The sequence below is a fragment of the Macaca nemestrina genome, chromosome 10 (genome assembly GCF_043159975.1).
Source record: "Macaca nemestrina isolate mMacNem1 chromosome 10, mMacNem.hap1, whole genome shotgun sequence".
Taxonomy (NCBI): Eukaryota; Metazoa; Chordata; class Mammalia; order Primates; family Cercopithecidae; genus Macaca; species Macaca nemestrina.
The window spans coordinates 31,625,943-31,639,720 of NC_092134.1; the positions used below are offsets into that span (position 1 = coordinate 31,625,943).

General features: G+C 41.2%; 1 long non-coding RNA gene across 2 annotated transcripts in view; it reads left to right on the plus strand.

Moving 5' to 3' along the window:
- LOC105493836 (uncharacterized) overlaps positions 1-13,040 on the plus strand; it is a 30,005-nt gene extending 16,965 nt beyond the window's left edge. For both annotated transcript variants that reach the window (XR_011608519.1, XR_011608518.1), the window contains exon 3: positions 11,866-13,040. This is a non-coding gene — a long non-coding RNA (uncharacterized lncRNA). The remainder of the gene's footprint in view (positions 1-11,865) is intronic.
- The last annotated feature ends 738 nt before the right edge of the window (positions 13,041-13,778 follow it).

Here is a 13,778-nt window from a genome sequence, read left to right on the forward strand (position 1 = left end):
TGCTCTCAATAGGGATTCTTTTCTGTATTAGAGTTCAAGTCAACCTAAGCATGTGTCAAATATCAACTCAAGCCTCTCTTTCAAAAAGCACAAACTAAGGTACAATCTAACATTGCCCCTCTTGGAATCTCACATTGAAGTAATAGCTGCAACTTTTAAGCCATAAAATAACTTTCTTCATACTCATTTTTTGAGTTTGGTTGGCCTGAGGTGGCTTAAAGTAACAAAATTTTATTTCTTATTTTTTAACTGTTTATTTTTGTGGGTACATAGTAGGTGTATATATTTATGGATTACATGAGATATTTTTATATAGGCATGCAATGAGTAACAATCACATCAGGGTAAATAGGGTATCTGTCACCTTGAGCATTTATCCTTTGTGTTTCAAACAATCCAATTCTACTCTTTTAGCTATTTTTAAATGTACAATTAAGGCTGGGCATGGTGACTCATGCCTGTAATCCCAGCACTTTGAGAGACCAAGGCAGGTGGATCACCTGAAGTCAGGAGTTTGGCACCAGCCTGGCCAACATGGCCTAACCCCATCTCTACTAAAAATACAAAACTTAGCCAGGCGTGGTGATACATGCCTATAATTCCAGATACTCAGGAGGCTGAGGCACAACAGTTGCTTGAACCTAGGAGGTGGAGATTGCAGTGAGTCGAGATTGTGCCACTGCACTCCAGCCTGGGTGACAGAGCAAGACTCTGTCTCAAAAAAAAAAAAAAATGTACAATTAAATTATGTTTTACTATAGTCACCCTGTTGTGCTAGCAAATACTATGTCTTAGTTGTTCTATTATTTTTGTACCCATGAACAAACCTCCTTCCCCCATCCTCTCCAACTACCCTTCTGGTAACCATCCTTCTACTCTGTCTCCATAGGTTCAATTGTTTTAATTTTTAGCTCCCACAGATAAGCAAGAACAATGCAATATTTATCTTTCAGTGCCTGACTTATTTCACTTAACATAGTGACTTCCATTTCCATCCATGTTGTTGCCAATGACAGGTTCTCATTCTTTTTTATGACTGAATAGTTCTTCATGGTGTATAAGTACCACATTTTCTTTATCCATTCATCTGATGATGGGTGGTGAGGTTGCTTCCAAATCTTGGCTGTTGTGAATAGTGCTGCGATAAACATGGGAGTGCAGCTATCTCTTCTGTATACTGATTTCTTTTTTGGGGGGTATATACCTATGAGTGGGATGGCTAGGTCATATGGTAGCTCTATTTTTTAGTTTCTTGAAGCACCTCCAAACTGTTCTCCATAATGGTTTTACTAATTTACATTCCCACCAACAGTGTATAAAGGTTCTCTTTTCTCTACATTATTGCTAGCATTTGTAATTGCTTGTCTTTTGGATAAAAGCCATTTTAACTGGGGTCACGTGATATCTCATTATAGTTTTGATTTGCATTTCTCTGATAATCAGTGATGTCGAGCACCCTTTTATATACCTGTTTTCCATTTGTATGTCTTCTTTCAAGAAATGTTAATTCAGATCTTTTGCTCATTTTTAATCAGATTATTAGATTTTTTCCTATAGAGTTGTTTGAGCTCCTTGTATATTCTGGTTATTAATTCCTTGTCAGATGAATAGTTTGCAAATATTTTCTCACATTCTATGGGTTACCGCTTCACTTTATTAATTGTTTCACTAATGTATCTCAAGGGCCTAAAATAGGGCCTGGAAAAGAGTAGTTGGTAAGTATTGTTAAGCGGGTAAATACATGGATAGATGAATTTGTCAATTACATGAGCAAAAAATTTTATTTTTCTCATTGAGTACAATTTCCGTCATTTTTGACTCAAAGTGTTTTGACTTATGCAATCTTTTTTTAAATCTACTCTTCATTTCACTCCTTATTCCCATTTTCTGAGTCTGTGCTAGTTTATTTTTTGTTTTTTTTTGAGACAGAGTCTCTCTCTGTTGCCCAGGCTGGAGTGCAGTGGTGTGATCTCAGCTCACTGCAACCTTTGCCTCCCAAGTTCAAGTTAGTCTTATGCCTCTGTCTCCCAAGTATCTGGGATTACAGGCACGCACCACTATGCCTGGCTAATTTTTGTATATTTTGTAGAAACGGAGTTTCGCTGTGTTGCTCAGGCTGGTCTTGAACTCCTGAGCTCAAGCCGTCCATCCAACTTGGCCTTCCAAAGTGCTGGGATTACAGGCATGAGCCACCATGCCTGGCCTCTTTCTTTCTCAAGCGTAAGATTTTCCAGTAGCACACACAGTACTGCTTAGACCCATAGCAAAACTCAACTTTCAGGATGAGTTTGCAGGAATAGATAAAAACCTTTAAGATGAATGTGTAGGAATAGAAAAGAGCTTCTGCTCAGCAAAAGAAACAATCAACACAGTAAGCAGACAACCTTCAGAGTGGGAGAAAATATTTGCAAGCTATGCATCCCACAAAAGACTAGGTAGTATCCAGAATCTATAATCTATTTACAACTTAAATAAATCAACAAGAAAAAAAGAAATAACCCCACTAAAAAGTCAGCAAATGGCTGGGCATGGAGGCTTATGCCTGTAAACCTAGCACTTTGTGAGGCCAAGATGGGAGGAACCCTTGAGCCCAGGAGTTCGAGACCAGCCTGGGCAACACAGGTAGATGCCATCTCTATTTAAAAAAAAAAGTGGGGCCAGGAACAGTGGCTCATAGCCTATAGTCCCAGCACTTTGGGAGGGCAAGGTGGGTGAATCACCTGCGGTCAGGAGTTCGAGACCAGCCTGGCCAACATGGTGAAACCCTGTCTCTACTAAAAAATACAAAAAAATTAGCCAGGCATGGTGGCGGGCACCTGTAATCCCAGCCACTTGGAAGGCTGAGGCAGGAGAATCATTTGAACCTGGAAGGTGGAGGTTGCAGTGAGCCGTGACAGTGCCACTGCACTCCAGCCTTGGTAACAGAGCAAGACTCTGTCAAGGAAGGAAGGAAGGAAGGAAGGAAGGAAGGAAGGAAGGAAGGAAGGAAGGAAGGAAGGAAGGAAGGAAGGAAGGAAGGAAGGAAGGAAGGAAGGAAGGAAGGAAGGAAGGAAGGAAGGAAGGAAGGAAGGAAGGAAGGAAGGAAGGAGAGAGAGAAAAAGAAAGAAAGGAGAAAGAAAAGAAAGAGGAAGAAAGAAAAGAAAGAAGGAAAGAAAGAAAAAGAAGGAAATAAAAGAAAGAAAAGAAAAGAGAAAGAAAAGAAAGAGGAAGAAAGAAAAGGAAAGAAAGAGAAAGAAGGAAAGAAAAAGGAAAGAAAGAGAAAGAAGGAAAGAAAATAAAGAAAGAAAGAAAGAAAAAAGAAAGAAAAGAAAGAAAGAAAGAAAGAAAGAAAGAAAGAAAGAAAGAGGAGAGAGAGAGGGAGGGAGGGAGGATGGAAGGAAGAAAGGAAGGAAGGAAAAATAATAGATACTGGGGACTGTAAAAGTGGGGAGGATGGGAGTGAGGCAAGGTCTGAAAAGTGACCTGTTGGGTACCATGTTCACTGTTGTAGTGATGGGTTTGCTAGAAGCTCAAACCTCAGCATTATATACAATACACTCATGTAACAAACCTGCACTTGTACCCCCCTGAATCTATAATTTAAAAAGAAAAAGAAATAGAAATGAAGGTCTTCACCATATTAGGAAAGGCAACAATTCCCAAACTTTAAAAAACACTGATCACCAGTCAGGTGTGTGATGATTTTCAGATAACTCCCTGTGAGGGCAGGCCTACATTTATTAGTTTTTCTCTGACAGTTGATATAAGTGCTGTATGATAAATTTGAGGAAATCTTCCAGAAAACCTGGCGAAAAGACAGATATGAAAAATAGGACCTGAAGTTGGTCGGGTGCGGTGGCTCATGCCTGTAATTCCAGCATTTTGGGAGGCCAAGGTGGGCAGATCACCTGAGCTCAGGAGTTTGAGACCTGTCTAACCAACATGGCAAAACCCCGTCTCTATTAAAAAGACAAAAATTAGCCGGGCATGGTGGCACACACCTGTAATCCCAGCTACTTAGGAGGCTGAGACAGGAGAATCGCTTGAACCCAGGGGGCAGAGGTTGCAGTGAGCCGAGATCGTACTATGCACGCCAGCCTCGGTGACAGAGCAAGACTCTGTCTCAAAAAAAGAAAAATAGAAGAGTGGTGGCTCATACCTGTAATCCTAGCACTTAGAGAGGTTGAGGCAAGAGGATCACTTGAGCCCAGGAATTTGAGACCAGCCTGGGCAACACAGTAAGAACCTATCTCTACAAAAGACATAAAAATTAGCTGGACATAGTAGCACATGCCTATAGCACCAACTACTTGGCAGGCTGAGGTGGGAGGATCACTTGAGCCCAAGAGGTCAGGGCTCCAGTGAGCCACAGTTGTGCCACTGCACTCTGGCCTGGGTGACAGAGTGAGATGCTGAAAGAAAGAAAGAAAGAAAAAGAAAAAAAAAAGGAGAGACGCAGGGCATGGTGGCTCACACCTGTAATCTTAGTACATTGGGAGGCTGAGGCTGGCAGATTGTCTGAGCTCAGGAGTTCGACATAAGCCTGGACAACATGGTGAAACCCTCTATTACAAATACAAAAAATTAGCCAGGCATGGTGGCACACACCTGTAGTCCCAGTTACTCGGGAGGCTGATGCACAAGAATCGCTTAATCCTGGGAGGCAGAGGTTGCTGTAAGCCAAGACCGCGCCAGTGTACTCTAGCCTAGGCAATAGAGTGAGACGTTATCTCAGAGAATAAAAAAAGAGAGAGAAAGATAAAATTATAGGGCCAGTATAGGAGCTCCAACACCTGACTATCAAGAGTTGTGGAAAGAACAGAGGAAATGAAGGGAAGAAAAGCATCAATTAAATATTTCAGCTTGAAGTACCTGAGCTTCCAGATTGAAAGCATCCATCAGGCATCTTCCTCAAAGGATAAGAATGGACTCATACCAAGTCACATTATTATAAAATCTTAGCATTCTTTCCATTAAAAAAAAAAAGATCCTTGGCCGGGCGTGGTGGCTCAAGCCTGTAATCCCAGCACTTTGGGAGGCCGAGACGGGTGGATCATGAGGTCAGGAGATCGAGACCATCCTGGCTAATATGGTGAAACCCCGTCTCTACTAAAAATACAAAAAACTAGCCGGGCAAGGTGGTGGGCGCCTGTAGTCCCAGCTACTCGGGAGGCTGAGGCAGGAGAATGGCGTAAACCCGGGAGGCGGAGCTTGCAGTGAGCTGAGATCCGGCCACTGCACTCCAGCCTGGGCGACAAAGTGAGACTCCGTCTCAAAAAAAAAAAAAAAAAAAAAAAAAAAAATCCACAAAGCTTTCAGAGATGGTAAAAAAAAAATCAAAAACAGATTTCATATCTAAATAATAATAAAACAGGATGGTGTCAGAGTTTTAAGTAGCAATGCCAGGAACTAGGAAGCAAAACAAACAAAAAGAAAGCCATGTTTTCAAAATTCTGAAAGAAAATTAGCTCCATCCAAGAATTCTATGCCCAGCTCTATACTTTGGAAAAACAACCCCAAGACTTGCAGTTCTTCCCGTAAAGACGTAGAGTCACCACCCACCCCCACCCCACCCTGCCCCTTGAATGTGGGCTTGAACGATAGAATGTGGCAGAAGTGATGTTTTGCAAGTTCCAAGACCTCAAGAAGCCTTGACGTTTCTTCTCTTGCTGCTCTTAGAAACTTCAACTACCAAGTGAACTAGCCTGGGCAGCATGGTGGATAACAAGAGACATATGGCCCAGTCAGCCTTGTCACCCTAACCAACAACTAGCTGATCCCAAGAAGCGAAACAACCTAGGTGATTAGCAGCTGGCCTCAGACACACTAGTGAATGAACTCAGTGGACAGCCAAAATTGGCATCCCATAGAAATGTGTGCTAAATAAGTGGTTGTTGTTTTAGGCTACCAAGTTTTGGGGTAGTTTGTTATGCAGCAGTAGATAATGGATACACCAGCCAAATCAGCAATTAAGTGCACCAGCAGAATAAAAATGTTTAGGGCCAGGTGTGGTGGCTCACACCTGTAATCCCCACACTTTGGGAGGCTGAGGCAGGAGGATCCCTTGAGGCCAGGTGTTTGAGACCATGTAGGGCAAATTTGTGAGGCCCTATTTCAAAAAAAAAAAAGCCAGGAGGTGGCAGAAGCCTGTAATCCTAGCTATTTGGGAGGCAGGAAGATCACTTGTGCCCAGGAGTTTAAGGCTGCAGTAAGTTATGATAGCACCATTCTAGTGTAGCCTGAGTGACAGAATGAGACCTTGTCTCTACAAAAATAAAAAATATAAATAAATAAAAACATTTTTAGGTATCCAAGTTTTTATGTAGCTGAATTTCATTTACCTCTTCATCCACATAACAATATTTATCAAGCCCCTATTACGTACGAAGCACTATTCTAGGTATTAATACTAGGAATTAAAATCTTTCTTAAAAACAGCCTTTTAAATGACCTTCCAATTTTCAGCCTCATCTCCTCACGCTTCCCCAGATAACTGATAGTGTCTTGCAATTCTTCTTGGCTTTCCCTGCTTCTGGCATGGGCTTCTGTTTTCTCAGATCTGCTAAAGCTGGTTAGTAATTACCAATGTACATTCAAACTTCCAAAGTGTTGTGGGTAAAGTCTTATCATCCATTCTCTTTGTCCTTGTTTGCGTTTGTACCTCTTCTTTAACCCTTTACTGGCTTTTTAGTGGGGTATTTAGGAGAGCATGGAGATTATTGCATATATTTCATCTGCTATCTTTATCTAGACAGATTGATATTTATAGGGAAATACTGCATCCCAAAAGGAAGATGGAAGCATGCCCTTCATTCATTCAAATACTTATTAAATAAATACCATGGGCCAGGCACTGTGCTAGGCCTAAGGGGCACGTCATTGAAAATGGCATAGTTTCTGTTCTCAAAATGTTTATGATCTCTTCCTCTGAAAGAAAAAGACGATAGCAAGAATTACAATGGGGAGCCAAGTAGACACAATTGAGCCTCCTATAGTTTGAGGCTGAAGGTTCTTTCTCAGCAGCGATCTCAAGGACAAAGCCCATAGGTGACTGTAACCCTCACGTCTGACACATGGTAGAGTCTTGATCTGGATTAGATTTGAGTCTCTGATATGACCTTTGTTATGCTTATAATGAGCATGAACCAGTGAGATTTCACCCATGTTGCCATTTTGAGCAAGACATTTAAGGGTTTGAACTAGACATTGTATGTGGTTCAAAAGCTAAAGAGAAATTGTTGATGTCACGCTATGCATGTATTAGTGGAGAATATGTGTCTCTGGTCTGAACTTTAACATCACTGCTTACACCACAGTTTTCCTTGGATATCTTTGAGGCATCTCAAATTCCACAAGCCGAAAATTGAACATATAGTCTTTTCTCTCAAATCTTGTTGTCTCTGTGCTCCGTATCTTGAAGAAGCGTACAGGCATCCATCCAGCTATACAGCTGAAAACTCTGGGAATTATTCTTGACATCTCCCTCTCCCTTACCTTCTATTTGCAGTCATTACCAAGTCCAGTTGTTCTGATTTTCTTATTATCTTTCAAATTTGTCTACTTGTCCTCATATTTAATATCACCTCTTGCCTAGACTATAGCAAATAGGATTATTATCTCCCTGCATGTTCTCTTTAGCTCCTCTAACAATTTTTTTCACATTATATTTAGTTGTCTTTTTTTTTTTTTTTTTTTTTGACAAAGTCTCACTCTGTCACCCAGGCTGGAGCGCAGTGATGCAATCTCAGGTCACTGCAACCTCCGCCTCCCAGGTTCAAGTGATTCTCCTGCCTCAGCCTCCCGAGTAGCTGAGATTACAGGCATGTGTCACCACACCTGGCTAATTTTTGTATTTTTAGTAGAGGGGGCATTTTGCCATGTTGGCCAGGCTGGTCTCGAACTCTCAACCTCAGGTGATCCACCCGCCTCGGCCTTCCAAAGTGCTGGGATTACAGGCGTGAGCCACTGCGCCCAGCCAGCTGTCTTTTCTAAGGCAAATCTAATCATGTCTTTTGACTTTGCTCTTACCTAGAATTGAGACTCATTGGCCTTAAAGTGTAAGAGCTTCACTTCCTTGTCTGGAAGAGTTGGTCTCTTCTGAAGTTCACCTCTAAGTTGCGGTCCAACTCCTCTGTTGTCTGGTCTCCCAAACATCAAGACAGAAATCCTGAGACAGAGGCTCAGAATTGGTTGGATAACTGGAGAAGGGTAGCGGAAGGGAGGACCAGAGACAGGGGTTACATGGCTCTAGTGTCAGGTTGCACTTGATAGGGAATAAAAGGCACGTGAAGCCTAGTCTCTCTATCTCTTGATGCACTGACATTTTTATTTAATCACCATTATAAAGAATCAAAGTGTGGTTTAACCCAGCAAAGAAAAGCATCCTGAAGTGTTGGAGACCCAGTAACAGCTTCCCAAAGTTCTCCATGTAAATATAAATTCTTTAATAGCTGTCAAGAGCCTGCCATCTCTGGTCCTACTGACTGCTCCAGCCAACCCTCAGTTCTATCCTTACTCTCTGTGTAAGGCCCACTGCCCTCTTTCCATCTCTCCACACTCCTGCCACCCCAGGATTTCTGTTCATGCTGTTTCCTCACCTAGGATGCATTTCCTTCCCTCTCCACCCGGTTACCTCTGCCTATCCTTCAGCTGTCAGCCTCATCAGCACTTCTTTCGGGGAAAACATCCCTGACCAAATCAAATTTCCTCTTCATAGACAATCTGAGCAACCTTTCATCTTCTTAATAGCAATGATACCAGTTGGCAAGTTTATTTGTGTGATTGTTTGATTAACTTCTTTCTCCTCGACTGGACAATAAGTCATGGTTTACATATCACCGTGCTTAGGGCCTCAAATATATCCTGTGATTTTTATTTTTATTTATTTATTTATTTATTTTTGAGACAGGGTCCCACTCTGTCACCCAGGCTGGAGTGCAGTGGCACAATCTTGACTCACTGCAACCTCCTCCTCCCAGGTTCAAGTCATTCTCCTGCCTCAACCTCCCGAGTAGCTGGGAGTACAGGCTCGCACCACCAGCATGGCTGATTTTTGTACTTTTAGTAAAGACAGGGTTTCACCATGTTGGCCAGGCTGGTCTTGAACTCCTGGCCTCAAGTGACCCACCCACCTCAGCCTCTCAAAGTTATCCTGTGATATTAATATGAATTTGTGGCTGGAAGCCATAGTTTTGAGAAGACAACTATTATCTTCTTACCCTGGTAAAGTAGGGTTTAAATCTCTTGAGAGATCACCAAAACACAAGCTGGGAAAATTCTATAGCCATGAACCTAATTTTACATCCTAATAAAAATATGATACTGCTTATTTTCAAAATTCAATAAGAGTCTATTTGCAGACTTAATGGTGTAAAGAAGTTTGTCAGGTTACAGGTTGCCCAGCTGTGAAAGCACAGCTCAAGACCAAACTTTCCCTGTTAAGCTTTGAAGTGAGGTAGGAATTTTGAAATGGCATATGATTTTCATCATCTTAAGACACCAGACATACGGTTCTAATTTAGAAAAACCCCAGAGTCAGACCTTACTGAGAGATTGCTTTGATCATTAGGAGGTGGTTAAACTTATATCTGATTACAGTAAGAGCTAACGTGTATTGGGCACCAACTCTGTGGCAGGCAATGTTTTAAGTGCTCTTTTAATCTCCATAACAATTCCAAATGAGGTTTGTACTATAACTTCTCCCAGTTTATAGACAAGGAAACTGAAGCACAGAGAGATTATGTAATTTTCCCAAGATTATACACCTCGGTCTTCTGGCTGCAGAGGCCACACCTGCACTCCAGTACACTTCCTACTAGCCCCTGTGGCTCTTGGGCACTTGAAATGTGGTGCAGCCAGAGTTGAGATGTGCTCTAAGTATAAAATACATACTGGATTTTGAAGACTTAGTATAAAATGCTATATAAAAATCTCAATAATTTTTTCTATTGATAGTGTGTTGAAATGATAATATTTTGAATACACAGGGTTAGGTAAGACATTATTAAAATTAATTTTTCTTTCTTTCTTTCCTTTTTTTGTGAGACAGGGTTTCACTTTGTCACCCAGGCTGGAGTACAGAGGTGCGATCTGGGCTCACTGCAGCCTCAACCTCCCAGGTTCAAGCAATCCTTCCACCTCAGCTTTCCGAATACCTGGGACCACAGGCATGCAACACCATGCCTTGTTAATTTGGTTTTTTTGTTGTTGTTGTTTATGTTTTTAGTAGAGAAGGGGTTTTACTATGTTGCCCAGGCAGGTCTCGAACTCTTGAGCTCAAGCAAGCTGCCAGCTCTCGCCTCCCAAAGTGCTAGGATTACAGATGTGAGCCACTGTGCCCAACCAACATTATTAAAATTAATTTCATCTATTCTTTTTATGTTTTTAATATGGTTACTAGAAAATTTGCAATTATATTTATGGCTTTCGTTATGTTTCTGTTGGACAGTGCTGATCCACAATCGTACACTACATTATATTCTCTCTCTGTCTGGTAGCAAAGCCCTTTGTGGCTAATGGCTGCATTTTGCATAAGGTAAAGTGAACAGTGCATTGAAGAATGTGGAATGAAAAACAAGAAGAGAAGCCGAGATGTCATCCAAAGGTATTAGCATTAAAATCCTGAAGCATGGAGACAAGTTAGCTATTGTCTTCATCACCTACAGCTCTGTGGAGCTATTCATTGCATGCAATGCCTCCTCACGTCTAGACTCTGTCGTGGATGGGACTTTGATGGGCAGACACCGGCAACCAATCAACATCTTCCTTGTTCCCTTCTAGACAATAGAAGAAAAACCATGCCTCTTGATGACTTACCTTTGTGTTAATATAACACTTCCCTCTACCCAGCGGTGATATTCATTCATGGATTGATTTTTTCCCTGCCAGTTGTATTGAGGTAGAATTAACAGATAAAACTTGTGTATACTTACAGTGTACAAAGAGATACTTTGATACACATACACATTGTGAAGTGATTATCACAATGAAGCTAATTAACCTATCCATTATCTTGTATACTTACCTTTTTTAATGTGTGATGAGAACACTTAAGATCTACTCTCTCAGAACATTTCAAGTATGCAGTACATTATTATGAACTATAGTTACCATGCTGTACATTAGATCTCCAGAACTTATTCATCTTATCAGTGAAAATGTGTCCTTTGACCCAAATCCCGCATTGCTCCAACACCCCAGCCCTTGGGAACCTCCTTTGGTACTTCCTGATTTTACGAGTTCAACCTCTTTACTTTCCACATATAAGTGAGATCATGCAGTATTTGACTTTCTGTGTCTGGCTCATTTCACTCAGCAAATGTCCTCCAGTTTCTTCCATGTTGTTTAAAATAGCAGGATTTTCTTCTTTTTATGGCTGAATAATGTTCCATTGTATATGTATACATTCCATCTTTTCTTTATTTTGTCATTCATCCGTGGACACTTAGGTTGTTTTCATGTCTTGGCTGTTGTGAGTAAGGCCGTAATGAACATGGGAGTGTAGCTAGCAACTTGAAATACTGATTTCAATGTATTTGGATAAACACCCAGAAGTCGAATTGCTGATCATATGGGAATTCTATTTTAGTTTTATGGGCAACCTCCACATTGTTTTTCACAATGGCCAAACCGATTTCCCATCCCACCAACAGTGTACAAGAGTTCCATTTTTTCCACACCCTCAATGAACACTTATCATTTGACTTTCTGATAAATGTCATCTTAACAGGTGTGAGGAGCTACGTCATTATGGTTTTGACTTGCATTTCCCCAACGATTAGTGATGTTAAGCACCTTTGTATATGCCATTGGTTTACTCCCGAGTCAGACAATATCCTCGTCCTTGATATTTTGAGGAATACAGTCTTCTTCTCTTCCTTTTTGCAGATTCTATGGGACAAAGGTGTGGGGCTGTGGGAGAGAGGAGAAACGAGAGGAATGAGAAGTGAGAGACAGTGTGAAAAGGAGGGAGGCACGATGGTCATGGCCCAGACATAGAAACGGACCCACTGTCCTTGCGCTCTTTGTCCAGGGGCCACAATGCCCATTACAGGATGAGCTTCGCTCCACCCCCACCCTCCAACCACCTCCATGCTTCCCACTACTCTCTCGCCTGTTTCAAGATTTAAGTTTTAATTGTTTTCATCAGAACCTCCAAAGGGACAGGGTAATTAGCCAGGTTAGTCTTGTAGAAATAGAAGACGATGCACTACAAACAATATGCGTTCTGATACCTCCAGGAAACTTTCTTTTCAAGACCAAAATACATGTTTCAGAGTCACAAGAAGAAATGGTGATGCCTGACCACTCAGTAAAACCTGAGATGTGAACATTGAGTCCTGGACTCGGATTGTCTGGCTCTCTGGACAGGATACTCCAGACTGCACTCTGAGGCCTCCACTGGGCAGTCATCGGTCCGCTAAGAACATCACGCCATGGGATAAACTTCCTGAAGTCATAATTTAAACATTGAGTTTTCCTTTTACCCCAACAAGGCCTTTATGTTGGCTCAGAAAGCAGTGTAACAAGGACAATCTTGCTTAAAAAAAGAAAAAGAAAAGAAAAATGCTCCCAGCATATAGAAGAGGGAAGAAATAATAAACAGCTTACTGAACAATAACAAAATCATTAGCCTGATTTGGTTGTTAAATTTGTATATTTTCCTGAGTCTTTAAATATCCTCTACGAGAATGTAAACACCATGATGGCAAAGGTTATTTGTCTGTTTTGGTCCCTGCTGTATCACCGTCACCTAGAACAGTGTCTGGCCCGTAGCGCTGACTAAAAAGATGTTTGTTGAATAAATAAAGGAATGAGTGAATGCACAGTCCCACTCATATAATTAGAAAGAAATGTCTCAAAATGTTAATGAGGGTTATGAGTGAATTGTATTTTTTCTTTATAATATTCTGCATTTACCAGTTTTAGGAATAACCATGAATAATTTGTAATTGGAACAAAATAGATATCACTTTAGAAAGACATTTAGACAATAACTTCTTAAAGTATATCGGTGTGTTTAATTAACATACATAGTTCCTTTTACCACAAGTTTTAGACATCTTTATATAACAGGACAAATTAAAAGATGTTTGATATGGAAGCTGTTTTTTTTTTTTTGTTGTTGTTGTTGTTGTTTGAGACAGAGTCTCGCTCTGTCACCCAGGCTGAAATGCAGTGGCACCATCTCGGCTCACTGCAACCTCCACCTCCCAGGTTCAAGCATCCGGGTTATCCTGCCTCAACCTCCAGAGTAGATGGGATTACAGGCACCCACCACCACACCCAGATAATTTTTATATTTTTAGTAGAGGGGGAGTTTCACCATGTTGGCCAGGCTGGTCTTGAACTCCTGACCTCAAGAGATCCACCTGCCTTGGCCTCCCAAAGTGGTGGGATTACAGGGATGAGCCACTGCACCTGACCTGGAAGCTGCATTTTAATTGAGCAAACATTTATGAGGACCTACTATGTGATGAGCAGGTGAGCACTATGGACATAAAAGGCTGAATGATAAAGTTCTTGTCCTTAAAGAAGATCATGGAAAAGAAAATCTGAAGAAGTGAAATATTGCTTTAAAAATATCCTTGCAATTGTACTGGGTTTACCATATTACTTTTAGTTAGCACATTAAAATACATACAGCATTTTTGAAGAAGTCAGTAAGGCCAGTGCTATTATTCCCATTTTACAGATGAGGCTATGCTGCTGAGAAACTGAGGTCCTTGCTCAAGGTCATATGGTTAGAAAGTGGTAGATTTGGGCCAGACACAGTGGCTCACGTCTGTAATCCCAGCACT